Source organism: Nasonia vitripennis (assembly GCF_009193385.2).
Source record: "Nasonia vitripennis strain AsymCx chromosome 2 unlocalized genomic scaffold, Nvit_psr_1.1 chr2_random0002, whole genome shotgun sequence".
Taxonomy (NCBI): domain Eukaryota; kingdom Metazoa; phylum Arthropoda; class Insecta; order Hymenoptera; family Pteromalidae; genus Nasonia; species Nasonia vitripennis.
This window is the reverse complement of record NW_022279608.1, coordinates 3,977,117-3,990,947: the sequence shown is the minus strand read 5'-3', so window position 1 is coordinate 3,990,947 and position 13,831 is coordinate 3,977,117. Positions and strand designations below refer to the sequence as shown.

Below are 13,831 nucleotides of genomic sequence, written 5' to 3'. Positions count from 1 at the left end.
ATCAAAGTGCGGGTCAAACAAGACAACCAGAATGCGGATATCAAGGACATTCGCAGCACCGGAACCAGGGACGTTGTCATCGCACTGAGAGGCATCAATGAAGGCAAGAATTGACCTGCCGAAGGGCTGAAAAGCGCGGTAAGAACAGCGGCAAGCTTGTGCATACTGGTTCCCAAAGCTAAGCTGGAGATCAGGAATACTATTGTGGCACAACGCAGGAAGGCGAGGTGGACATTAAGGTGGCCAGGGAAAACCAGAAAGGAATCGATAACGTCAGGCTGACCGGCCTGTATTAAGATAGGCTCGGTCTACTGCAGGGTGCGACGCGCTTTGTCGTTTGGTGCTATAGGTGCCTGGGTTGCGGAAATCTAAACGCGAATGGCAGAGGCCCAGACCACAGTACAAATTGCTACTGGTCCAAGGGAAGATAGCGCAAAACCGCTGATTTCATAGCCGAAGCTAAGTGCTTCCTCTGTGCCAGGGCGGAAGCATCCAGAAACGCGATCAAACACAATGCTGGATCAGGTGATTGCAGGAATTTATAAGAAGCTATGAATAGAAATCACGGGATTGAAAAAACTGATTAAAGCAAATTTCTGAAAAATAAAGATCAAATTGCCTAGATCAGCCTATAAAAAAATGCGGACATAGTACTTGTCAGCGGACAGTATCAGGGCAAAAAAGGAGCAAGCTAGTATAACGATTCTATTGTCATCACTGCTATATGAATTTGCCTTTGGTTGTTTGATAACTACACAACCAGCGATCACCAGTTTATCGTGTTCGTGAAATCGTGAGAAACTACGCTGGTAAAAATGTTGATGTGATTTCGTGATGTATTGAAATTACGTAATTCTTCATGTAATTTTTATATGTGATTTGGGACGTCAGTTTCTTATGAAATGATTTTGAACGTTTTATCACGTAATGTTATGACTTATTAAAAAATTGATTAATGAAACTTTTTTACGTGATTTTAGTATGCCATTTAATCACATAAATGTTATCTATTTTTAGTTCTAAGCAATAATACTCTTAAATAGTTTAAATTTGTTAAAATGAGTGGCCATATAGGTACTACTTTGCGGATAGTAGTGCGGAAAATGAAGGCTAATGTCTCAACAATTAATCGTTATTAAAACTTTAACTAAATTAAAGAATAAAAAAACAATATTATAAGTCATGAACCCCTATTCTCCGCACTACTATCCGCATGGTAGCACCGAGTCTTGTAGCGTGATCAAAGTAAGAAAAATGTCAGTAAAATGTCCGTCACAAGTCGGTCACATGTCCAACGAAAAATAACAACACATGCATGTCGGTCCTTCCAAGAATTCCGTAAGCATGCTAGCACGTGGAATCGCATTTATATTTTGAATAATTTTTTAATAAAAATTTTGTACTGAATTTATCATTAAATTTTTAAAAAAATTGGATATATGGTTATATGCAAAAAAAATATGACAGACATTGTCCCACGATATTGTGCTATTGGACATATATCCAAAAATCTCGTAACAGACATTTTTGCACAATATGGTAAAAAAGGAATTTATTTATTAATTTATTTATTAATAAAAATTCAAATTTGCGATGTTAATGTCTATATAAAAACTTTGCAATAAATTATATTTAAATTTTTTCAGCTTTTGTTTATTGTCACATGTTCCAAATCAACATGTCGGACATTTCGTCACTATTTAGTGAATGTACGCCTATTTATTTATTGTCGGACATGGCATATTCTCTTATTTTGTATGTCCGTCATTTGAACCACAGGATTTTGCTGTCGGTCATATGTCCGTCATATGTCCGGCATATTTAATGACATATTCTCAAATCAAAAATGCATTTAAAACTAAAAATTTATATCATTAAATAACATACGAGAATCACTCAAAAATGTTACATGAAGTTGAAAAAATTGAAAGTTTCCATGATCGGCTACTATTTTTGGTCCATAATCTTAAACACTTTATCTATGTATTGTCACGTAATGAGCATATATAATATTCAGTTATTAGTGGAGGTAGAAAGTCAAAGGAAAAGGAGAAAAGGGCAAGCAAAGAGGATAAAGGTGTCCCTGGCGTTACAAACCAGAATAGGACTAGCAATGATGGACCGAGGCATGCAAGACCTCCTAGACCAGATGCTATAATCATCAAAACTGCAGAAGGAAAGAGATATGCAGACATTTTGTCAAAAATGAAAGCGGTTCCGTCACTTAACACACTGGGGAATAGCGTAAATAAAATACGCAGAACAGTTGCAGGAATAACGCTGTCAGTAGACAGACACGAAATAGACTCTAATGCCAAACGTAGGTGGGCCAACACAGGGTCGAAGGTTACTCCTGGCCAGTGTAACTACATCAATTATATTATACGTTGCCCCAATATGGGTGGACGCTATGTTGGTGAAGTCCTATGCACAAAAGCTGTGAACAGTTTATAGAAAAAGTACATTGCGGGTTGCTTCTGCCTACCGAACAGTATCAGAAGATGTAGTGCGCGTTATCTCAAGTATGCCGCCTATTGACCTACTAGCAACAGAACGAAAGAATATATACGAAGAAAGCCGACGTAGTAACAATACTCAAAAGAAAGTTTGAAAATCCGCAAAGGAACAAACCCTAGCTGAGTGGCGAAAACGATGGGACTCCAGTAGCAAAGGGCGACGGACGCACCGCCTCATACCACGACACGGGAAAATGAATTACTACCTTACGCAGTTTTTGAGCGGACATGGGTGCTTCCGAACCTACCTACACCGCTTCAAAATAGAGGATAATCCAAATTGCTTAGTATGTTTAGAAGCAAACGAAGATGCGGAGCATGTCTTCTGTAACTGTTTGCGATATAAAATGGAACGAGAAGAACTCAAGCGTTACTTTCAGACTAGGCTGACCCCTGAGTCAATGATGACAGCTATGCTAGCGTCGAAGGATGGCTAGTGCGCAGTAAACAACTACGTAAGAACCATTCTCAAGAAGATTAGAAATGATGAAGAGAATAGAAGGGAAGGACAAGGCGAAACAGCTAAGTAAAACTGTTGCTAGACGAAGGCCACTAGGTAATAGTTACAAAACGCTCCTCGGACTGATGCAGAGGAACGTAGGTCACAAAGTTAAGCTCTCACTCCCCTGCCCAATGCAGAGGAACGTAGGAGCTAGGGTTAAGTACCTCTAAGTGCTCCTCAGACCGATGCTGAGGAACATAGGTAGCTGAGTCGAGCCCAGATTCCCTCACCCGATGCAGAGGAACGTAGGTGTCGGGGTTGAGTCTGTTAGGGGACGGCTGGTCGATGCTGCTTGAAGTAGACGACCAGACGATGCGGCAGAAAGCAGACGGCTAAACGATGCAGAAGGAACAAGACGGCAGGACGATGCAGAATGAAGAAGACGAGTTTGATCCTGAACCCCTAATCACCTTAGTGGACGGGGGATGTACGGAAATGTCAAACTTCAAAGGAGAAGCCAAAAAAAAAGGCTAGTAAACGGGCCCCACAGAAGTATTCTTCAATGATAGTACCTGTGGGGATCGGGTGTCGGAGGGCCACTTGTGCAGAGCTTGCTCTGCCTACGCCACATGAAAAAAAACACACATATATTCTAACAGAATCTATATATATATATATATATATGTATGTATTATCTATCAGAATTATTATAATTATATGGTTATAGAACATACGTTGAAATACACGCATTTTCTAATATAGTAAAACTGGCAATAATGAATATTATTCAAAATAGCGGACAATGTTATCTATTTTACGTAAGTATGTGTATAAATATGCACACACACACATTCCTGCGCGCGGGGATGCTGATACTCAATATGTGGCACGTTCCCTGGATAGCAGTATGCTCATCGTCACGTAGAGGTCTCTTTAACGTGTCGGAGGATAGAGCAAAAGTACAATATGCTCTAAAGACCAAACAGGCTAGAGGAAGGAACCCCGAAAATAATCCAAATATGGATAGTGAGTTTGCAATCACACTACCCCAAGCGGGTAAGGCGACAAAGTCAAGTCCCGCTGCAAGTTACAAACCGGTGTAAGTCCCGGTGATCGACGCTGGCTCCATGGAATTTGGGGTGGCGAAGCCCCCGGGGGGCAAACTTATAAGCCGAATATATAGGTTTTTCACTTGGACTCTGATTGAAACATAGTAATAGGGCAGTAGAAGAGTTTAACTGTAACGAAGAAGGAAGTACCTGTTGTGAACGCAGAAACGCACGACTGGATCACCGTGATGAACTAATCAATTCAAGAGCCTGCTTTAGAGCTCTCTGCTCGGCGGATGTCGGTTTGCAACAGTGCAATCGACCAGGAATGGCAAGAAAGGAGACACCGACTACCCCAAGTCTGCGGGTTGACCGATCGTAGTTGACCTGGGAAGTCCTCAGAGCAATTCTGCCACTCATCTCATGGAACAACCATGGGAGGAGGTAGAAACGAAAAAGAAGAAAAAGAAGAGAGAAGTGACAAGACACGAGTCTCGCACATAAACAAACGTGAGCACGGCCGCAATAGACTGTACACGCGAGGCGAGCGCGCGCGCGCGCAACAAGCAAAAGGGGAGTCCGCATGACGCAAAATAAGCGCGCGCGCCCACCAACCGAAAGGCGAATCCGCATGAGGCCTTGGTAGTTGGCTCTGTCCTTTTTGATTTCCGGTTACCGTGACCCTTTAACTATCTTTTTTATTTTTATTTTCTCTGTAACGATAGGACTTTCCCCTGGATGTTGGGTAATCAGTCGGATCCAGGATTCGGATAGGGAAAAGGGATAATAATGAGTCTGTTTGTATAGTTTACTAATAATAGTACTGTATATTTCGTAACAAACAATAGTTAGAGGGTTCAGATGTTAAATCCCGTCTGAAACAGAAATCAAGTATGCGAATTGTTAAGGATATTTCGCCGTTACAATAAGAATTGTTTAAACAAGCGCGGTTAACAATATACTAGCAAGGCTACACAATTACGGTACAATAATGATTCTACGGTTGCAGTATCGGTGTATCGGGTCGGTATGGGTATTACGGAAAGGTGACAGAGTTTGAGGTTAGGATTTCATTCGGGTACTGCGCAGTCGTGTGCGTACGGCTACGTCGATCCAAATGCGTTTCGATCGCCCTGTGTGCGCTCAGTTGCAGTCGGAACGGTTTTTACGGTGTTTTGAGGTTATTCCTCGGACTCGTAGAGTCGTGAGCGCACGGCTGTACGGATCCTTGTCGCTCGTCTCGCTTTTCCCTTTGCCCTATGTGCACACAGTGACAAAGGGAGTCGTGAGATGTCAGCGTAAAGATGGTTCCGGAGGTTTGATGTTAACCTCCAATTAACCAGGACGTGAGCGCACGACCTGGTAAATCGTTGGTGAAAATATTGTTACTTCCGCAACCCTGTGTGCTCACAATGGCAGAGGTAGCAGCAATGCATCGGGACGTAGGCTAAAAGAGTTTCGGCGACGCTGAGTATCGGCTATCCGGAGTTTCGGGTTTCAGTGTCGCTAACTTGTCGTCACGTGAGCTCAGGAGACGATTTCGTCGGCGTGGGTCTATCTCTTGCTTTCCCTGCAGTATCGTGTGCTCAAGGTACTGCCTAGAGTGGAGCTCGAGTAGAACTGCCCGTTGCGCCGCACGGCGCGTATGTGTATAGGTGTGTTCACAGCGCTTCGCGTGCGCCGCTTCCGCCGCCTGGCGCGTCGCGACTGAGTCGCTACACGGGTATGTGTGTGTGTGTGTGCATATTTATACACATACTTACGTAAAATAGATAGCATTGTCCGCAATTTCGAATAATATTCATTATTGCCAAATTACTATATTAGAAAATGCATATATTTCAACGTATGTTGTATAACCATACTTATGTAATTATAATAATTCTGATAGTACATATCAAGATCTAACAGAATTTGTGTGTGTGTGTGTGTGTGTGTGTGTCTATATATATATATATATATATATGTGTCTATATATATATATATATATATATATATATATATATATATGTGTGTATATATATATATATATATATATATATATATATATATATATATATAGATACAAATTCTGTTAGATCTTGATATGTACTATCAGAATTATTATAATTACATAAGTATGGTTATACAACATACGTTGAAATATATGCATTTTCTAATATAGTAATTTGGCAATAATGAATATTATTCGAAATTGCGGATATATATATATATATATATATATATATATATATATATATATACAGAGTGGGCCATTTTAATCAAACCAGTCTAATAACTCCTAAATTAAGCCATGAACAGAAAAATTATTCTGATGAAAGTTGTCCAGGATCAACGGGGACATCTTTTTGTGCAATTAGTTTTGACCTTGAACTCAAATTTCAAGGTCATTTGAAGGTCAAATTTTTTTTTTAAATAGGAACCCCTATTTTTGATAGCAGATTCGGAAAGAACAGGAAATTTTACGTCCGAAACGTCCAAAAGTCAACATCCTCTACAAGCTCTGGCAGTCGATCTCTGAGCAATGCCAAATAGCTATTCTGGTTAACATTTTGACCGAAAAAATATGGCCCAATCAGGTAACCATTAATGATCCCACACCACACCGTTAAACTCCATCGGTTTTTATGGTCAATAGCCCTGTACCAGTGGGGATTTACAGGTGACCAGTAGTGACTATTGTGCCTATTTAATTGACCATCACTGCGAAATATAGCCTCGTCAGAAAACATAACAAATCTGAAAAAATCTGGATCATTTTGTAAAACTCCTAAAGCCCACTGGCAAAAGTTAATACGCATTAGAAAATGGCGTGGACTCAGCTCATGAACTAATCTTATGTGGTAATCGTGATAGTGGAGATTATTCACTCAGATATTTAAAATTATCATGTTTACTTCAAAATTTACTTTTGACCACTAAAAATTTGTTAACGAATGTTAAACAAGCATCCTAGTGAGAGGCAAGGAGACTCACAGTAAACAAGCACCCCAGTGAGAGGCAAGGGGACTCACGTTAAAAAAGCACCCCAAAGGGAACATAATCCTAATACGTCCACGTCGTTGTTCCTGGGTAGCGCTGAAATTAGGGGATTATTTTGTTTTCAAGGTAAATATTTTCATGGTCATTGTCACATTGGGTTTGAATATTCATCATAAAAGTACATTAACTACGATTATTCTATCAGAAAATGCGATTAAATAGCAATTACAGTATTTCTTAACATTTGACCTTGAAATGACCTTGTGAAGGTCATGAAAAAAATTTTGAAATACCGTTTCGGACGTAAAATTTCCTGTTATTTCCGAATCTGCTATCAAAAATAGGGGTTCCTACTAAAAAAAAAAATTTTTTACCTTCAAATGACCTTGAAATTTGAGTTCAAGGTCAAAACTAATTGCACAAAAAGATGTCCAATGTGTTTACATAGCAGTTTCAAGGTCTTTGCATTTATTTTATCAACTCCACCATTTTTCAATTTCAGTGCATTGATTATACTTATTATTTCTGCTGTACTTGTTGGCTTTAACAAAATAAAGATATGATTCAAAACAAGCACCTTAAGTCCAGTACTTACTGGTTTAACGATATTAGCACTTAGATTTCTACCTATATCACAAAAGAAATTATTCATATTTTGCGCTATTTGAAATTTATCAGTATTTTTTTTGCATCATCCATCAAAATAATTTCATTCCAGTTTCTAGTAATTGCATAATTTGTTAATTTATTGTCATTTAAGAAAACATATGGTTTTGTAGTTACTTCCTTCAGTTTATTTACAGCAATTATGATCGGGTAATGGTCCGTTATATTATGCCTAATCTTATGTGTGGCTGTGTTAATGTTATGAGACTTAATGAAAATATTGTCAATACATGATCTACCCAATAGGCAACTTTGTAATACCTGCAAAACCAGGAATATATCACTTATCAAGAAAATTGCACAAGAAATCTTGACTATAGTGATTACAGTATAGCAAGTCAATATTAAAATCACCTATCACTAAGTGATTTTTTACATTTCTCTTTTTAGTTAAGTACTTATTAAGGTCTAGTATAAACTCAGTCTTTGGTATCACATGCGATCTGTAGATAGCCGATATTTCAAGCCTACTTTTATCATTTAAGGTTATCCTGGTATTTATTATTTTAATTCTACCTGCTTCAATAACTTCGGTATGTTGGACTAGATTGTTATTGACAAATACAATGACGCCATCATTCCTATTTATCCTACTGTCGTTATAGTAAATTATATAATCATAATCTGAGCCATTCAGTTGGTATAAATTATAATTAACTTGCTCAAAAACTTCGGAACATACCACAATCGCTGGTTTGATAGCTCAACTCTCTATTAAAATTTTTAGTTTATTAAAATTTGCATTTATACTTCGAATATTTACATGCAGGATAGTATCCTTTTTGTTGTTTATAACTTTATTAAAATTTTCAATATTACTCCATGTCCTTTCTTTTTGCATTGATTCATTTTAAAACTTATCTAAATTATCAAAAGTATCCATATTACCTATTTTTTGATATTGTTTTTATCGCTTTTGTTGACTGGTATTGATGCAGTGGAATGCAGCTTCGGTTGGCTTGATAGTACTTGTTGATCACGTCTTATATGTGGTCTTGAGTTATGCTGAGGTTCTTTTTTTGATTTATTGCGTGTAGTATTATTTTAATGTTGCTGAATTTTCTTATCCGTAGCATTATTAACATCTACAGGTACTTCGAGCCTGTTCCATGTTGCGATAGATTGATTCAGTTGCCGGTAAGATGGGTTTGATGGGATAATCGACGGAGTTGATATATCTTTCAATTTTTTTTTCAAGATACTGCACTGGCTGGAGTCATAGGTGAAATGTTTTGTGTTTAGCTTTGATTTATATCTCGTATTACTATAGTAACAGTTTATGCACTTTGCACTGTCCTTATCACAATCACTCGTTTTATGGGTTTCAGAACATTTTAAACACAAGGTATCATTTCTGCATTTCTGAGCATTGTGTCCGAATCTCCCGCACTTGAAGCATGGGCAGATGTTTACTAAGTCGTAGACTTTACAATGTTGATACCCACGAAAATTTTGTTGCTATTTTCTCTTATGTGCTTGTAGATCTCAGCTGGGACTTCCATCAAAACAGTGCCTAAGTTGTTGTGCTTGTTCTTGTAAATATGCTGGACTTCTCCATTCTTTTCAAAGTTACTGAAATTTCTTTCATTAATATCCTTCTCAATTTCTTTGGTTTGCATGTTCATATAATTGTCGATACCTACTATTTTGATCTTCGGATTATTTAATTCATTCTTTGTTATGTTACATTCGTCATCTAGTTTTTCTCTCAGTACTGTCTCCGTTAATTCAGCACTGTTATCATTAAGGCAGCTTATAATAACTTCATCATTTTTGTTAACGTATATGTTTTTTGTTTGAATGTTTTTTTCGGCCGTGAGACATTCAATTACCGCTTCATGACATCGATGTTGCTGTTATTGCTTTTCTTGACAGATATTTTAAAAACTATTTTCTGAGTTGCTTTGAGTACTTAATAGTATCTGAGTACGTGCATAACTTAACGTCAGTCCCACTCTTGATATTTTCCAATTTTTCTTTAAGAAGTAACCTTTTCAACAGCATATTTTCAATTCTTAAAAGTTCAATATCATTTTCTTTGATGGATTCAGACTCTTGTAAGTCTTGAGTTTTGTCACTAGTTTCAGCAAACAGGTCATTTCTCACATCTTCAGATTTTTTAGCTTAATCTGCGCTATTAAAAGTGAGGCAGATTCGCTTAAAACTTCCTCATCAATTTTTGAGGTTACGTTTTGATAGCTATGTTCGGAGCAAACTATGAGATTATTGCCAACGAATTTATATGGTGATAAGCCTCATCGCAAATAACGCACACTGCTGTTGTTGCTATTTATGCTTACAACATGCAAAATTACTGCGACACCTGTCCGGAAGCTTGTTCCGTCCCGGCGCCATCTTGGCATGTGAGGAATTGTACTAATTTTGGCTCAGAAAAGTTATCAAAATTTTTGATAAAAAGAAAAAAAAATTTTAAAACTCCCGCTCTAGCAGATTTTTGAATAACACGCCAAAAACGCCATGGCTAATCAGTCAGAGGTGCCAACGTTTATCCAGTGTCACTGGTGTTGCACCCTAATGGCGAATATTGGAATCAGACGCGCAGCAACGGTGACGACTGATCTCGCGCTCTTTAGAGAAAGATAGAGCTATTTGTATCTAACCTCTAAAAATCTCTGTAGAAGACCTCCATTCCCTCCATTCGGTTGAATTTGGGCTGATGTTCCTAAAAACCAGATTTTTCTTTTCCTCTTTAGCGATGTTGAGAGCCGATGCTATGTCCTCATGATGAAACAGCTATGAAGATGTTCGCCAGCAGCAATTGTATAGTGGTTGACAGATGAGGTTATGTTGTCTCCAGCTTGCGAAAAGAACTCCTCTAGGCTCATTAAAACGCACGAAAAAGTCGTGGTTTTCCAGCGCTAGCGTGCGAGCCAGATAGAGGATCCTTCCCGCTGTGAAAAATCACTCATTTGAGTGAGAAAACACATTAAAATAATGTTAAATAAGCAAAGCGACTTGATGATGCTGCTAGACTTACCAAGCGTAACGTCGCGTATGTGTGTTCTCTATGTTGTACCTAACTCCTAAAAAAATTTTCAGCTCGATTCCTTTATTTGGCTTCGAGTTCTAGCTGGTCAAAGTTAAGGTTTTAAGCAATTTTTGCAATTTTTGCATTTTTTGCCTATTTTCAATGATTTGTAGCTTACAAGGAATGCATTTTTAACTAAAACTATCCAGATATTTATTTTGTGAAATTTTCTGAATTTTTTAATAAAAATACTTTTAAAGCCCCATATGTATGTTAAGGCTACCTTATTAGCATTTAAAACCTTAAAATATAAAAATCTGAATGTTTGATCCGGACTTCGACAACCTCAATAGAGTAAAAAGATACCTTTTTATAGTAAAAAAGTAGCTGTAAAGTTTTAGAATGGGACTAACCTTCTACTAGAAGTTATGTAGAAAATAAATATGATATTATGGCTAATAAGTGGTTTTACACATTTTGGTATCGGTAGTCATGAAATTCGGGACTGAACAGCTAAGAGAGTTACATCTCTATCTCCTCTCTTTGGAGAGGAGATATAGATGTAAATACCGACGATCGACCACTAACTCTGTAAGTGTATTCTTAATTACTCACTATTGTTTTTAATACCGTGATTTAATGTACATAATATTAATATGAAATAAACAGTTTCCTGATGAGGGTGGCATTGTCCACCGAAACATCGAAGAAAGAATAAAGAAAAACTGTTTTTTTCTTTTCTTCCTTACGTACAAATTGCCTCAGGAAGACCGATAGAGCCAAGATCATTTTCTTTTGAAGGGGTCAGTATATTTAAAAAAATTTAGATTATCGGTTTAAATTTTTAAGGAGTATGTAAAAAAAAGTTGTAATATGCAAGACTAAGTAAAAGTTAACTTAAAAAGATTATAAAAATGTTTCGTAATATTTTATCGATATATTTCATTCTAACTTAATCAAAATGTATAACCAAAATATTTCTAATATATTTTAAGAAAAGATTAATTGAGGACAGTATTAAAACAACACTTCAATATATAGCAACGAAATGTCTCGTGCATATTATTTATTTTACGCACTAGATAAAAAATTGTGTTTCGCGTACAGAATACGAGCCCGAAAAACCGCGTATCGCGCAAGGAGTGTTAAAAAAATATTTTGTGATATTTAATGCTATATTTATTGAGCCTGTCAATTTGAGAAACTTTGTTTTACTGTCCTATTGTCCTAAAATTTTTACGTATAAACCTAAAATAAACGATTTTTTCCCAAAATAAACAATAATACGAATTCTCCCCCTACTGAAAAAAATCGTGCAATTAGTCGTGCGATTATTTGCGCGATTAACCGCGGGATTAATCACGTTGATTTATCGAACTTTTTTTGACGCGATTAGTCGCACGATTAATTGCGTGACGAATCGCACGATTCATCTAAAATAAATTATTTAGTAAAATAAAATTGTTTGAAATACGAAATTATTAAGCGGGGTGGCCAATTTAGGTGTTTAAATCTAGATGATAACACTTATACTGGCCACCCCGCTTGAAAATTTTGCATTTAAAACAATTTTATTTTATTAAAAAATTTATTTTGATGCATCGCGCAATCGTGCGACTAATCGCGTCGTAAAAAGTTAGATAAATTAACACGATTAATCGCGCGATTATTATCAGACGGAATATATCAGATAATTTACTTCAATCAACTTTTTTAATAACTTTATTAGAAAAAACTCATATCTGTAAAATAAAAAATGTATTTTTATACACGTAAACGCGTTAACAAAATGTAAAAACCGTTGCTAACTGAATTAGCAAAAAGTTAATTATAAAAAATCAAAACAAGTCAGTCATTTAAGTCCAAAATTTAATCAGTTTTAAGTTGAGACATAGCAAATAGCATGCAAAATTTTAGCTTATTATATCAATTCGTTCTAGAGTTTTAATGAGGACAAAAATTAGTAAACAGATACGTACATTTTCTTAAAACGTATTTTTCCGACTCAGGAACCTCAAAAATATCAAAATTTATCAAAATCTTTGATTCGATAATTTGCACTGTTACGAAGCATTCTTTTTGAGAAAGCAAAACGAACTATTTTTCCATTATGCTACAGTAAAAACACAGAAAATAAGACTTGGTGGATTAAAATCCACTGATGAGTAAAAGCTGAGATATAGGCGTCTACAAACGAACACGCACACATTGTCACACACATACATCTGTCCGTACGGACATATTACAAAAACACTCCTTTTCGACTTGAATAAAAACACACTTTCTAAATGTGTTTACACAAACTCTAAAAATTACTATTACCTACATGGCTTCCTTACAACCGCGTATTCTGGGAGTCGCTTCGAGTACGACGAATCTGACAAGCCGCTTCGAGTACGACGAATCTGGCAAGCCGCTTCGAATACGACGAATCTTGCAAGCCGCTTCGAGCACGACGAATCTTGGGATCCGATCCGAGACCAACGAATCTGGGCCGAGTATTTCTTTTCTTAAATTTTGTAGTGACAAGCCTGCAGCATTTCATAAATCACAATTTCTCGCAATTCACGCGGTGGAAAACTCTGAAAAAATTCGGAGTCCTAAATATAAGTTTAAGGATATCGGTTCGGTTAATTAAATAAAGAATCCCTGGTAGAGATGTTGACGATAATATTTCCAGAAATATGCAAGATTTGTATGAACTGGGTAGATTCCAGTCTCAACATATCGGTAATAATCCCATCTATAATGACATGAATTCTAAAAGCCAGATCTGCTAGAAGTCGTCTGCAAGTGTTGCGGATACATAACATAACCTTGCTTTTTTGCTTTTTTTATGGTTTGTAGGATTTGGATGTGCGACCTACTTTTAATTCGCGAGGATACATAATATACATGTATCACTGATACACCTTTGAATAATATTATAACAAATATAATAAGCCACAATGACAATTACCGTCCCTATAAAAAATGCGAGCTATTTGATATAGGATGAAATTCTTCAAAGACAATTTAAAATAGGGTACGACGACTACGAACAATTTAAAATAAAGTAACAATCGTCTAAATTGAGAAAATCCGACGAAAAATTAAAAATTCTCATTTCTCGTCATTTTTGAAGAATTTCATCCTATTTTAAATAGCTCGCATTTTTTAAAGGGACGGTCATTTTTGACAATTTTTT

At 36.8% G+C, this 13,831-nt stretch overlaps 1 protein-coding gene across 4 annotated transcripts in view; it reads right to left on the bottom strand.

The window, feature by feature from the left end:
• The window catches only part of LOC103315959 (kinesin-like protein Klp10A), a 435,695-nt gene that overhangs the window by 193,926 nt on the left and 227,938 nt on the right, over positions 1–13,831 (bottom strand). The gene's annotated exons all lie outside the window — the stretch shown is intronic.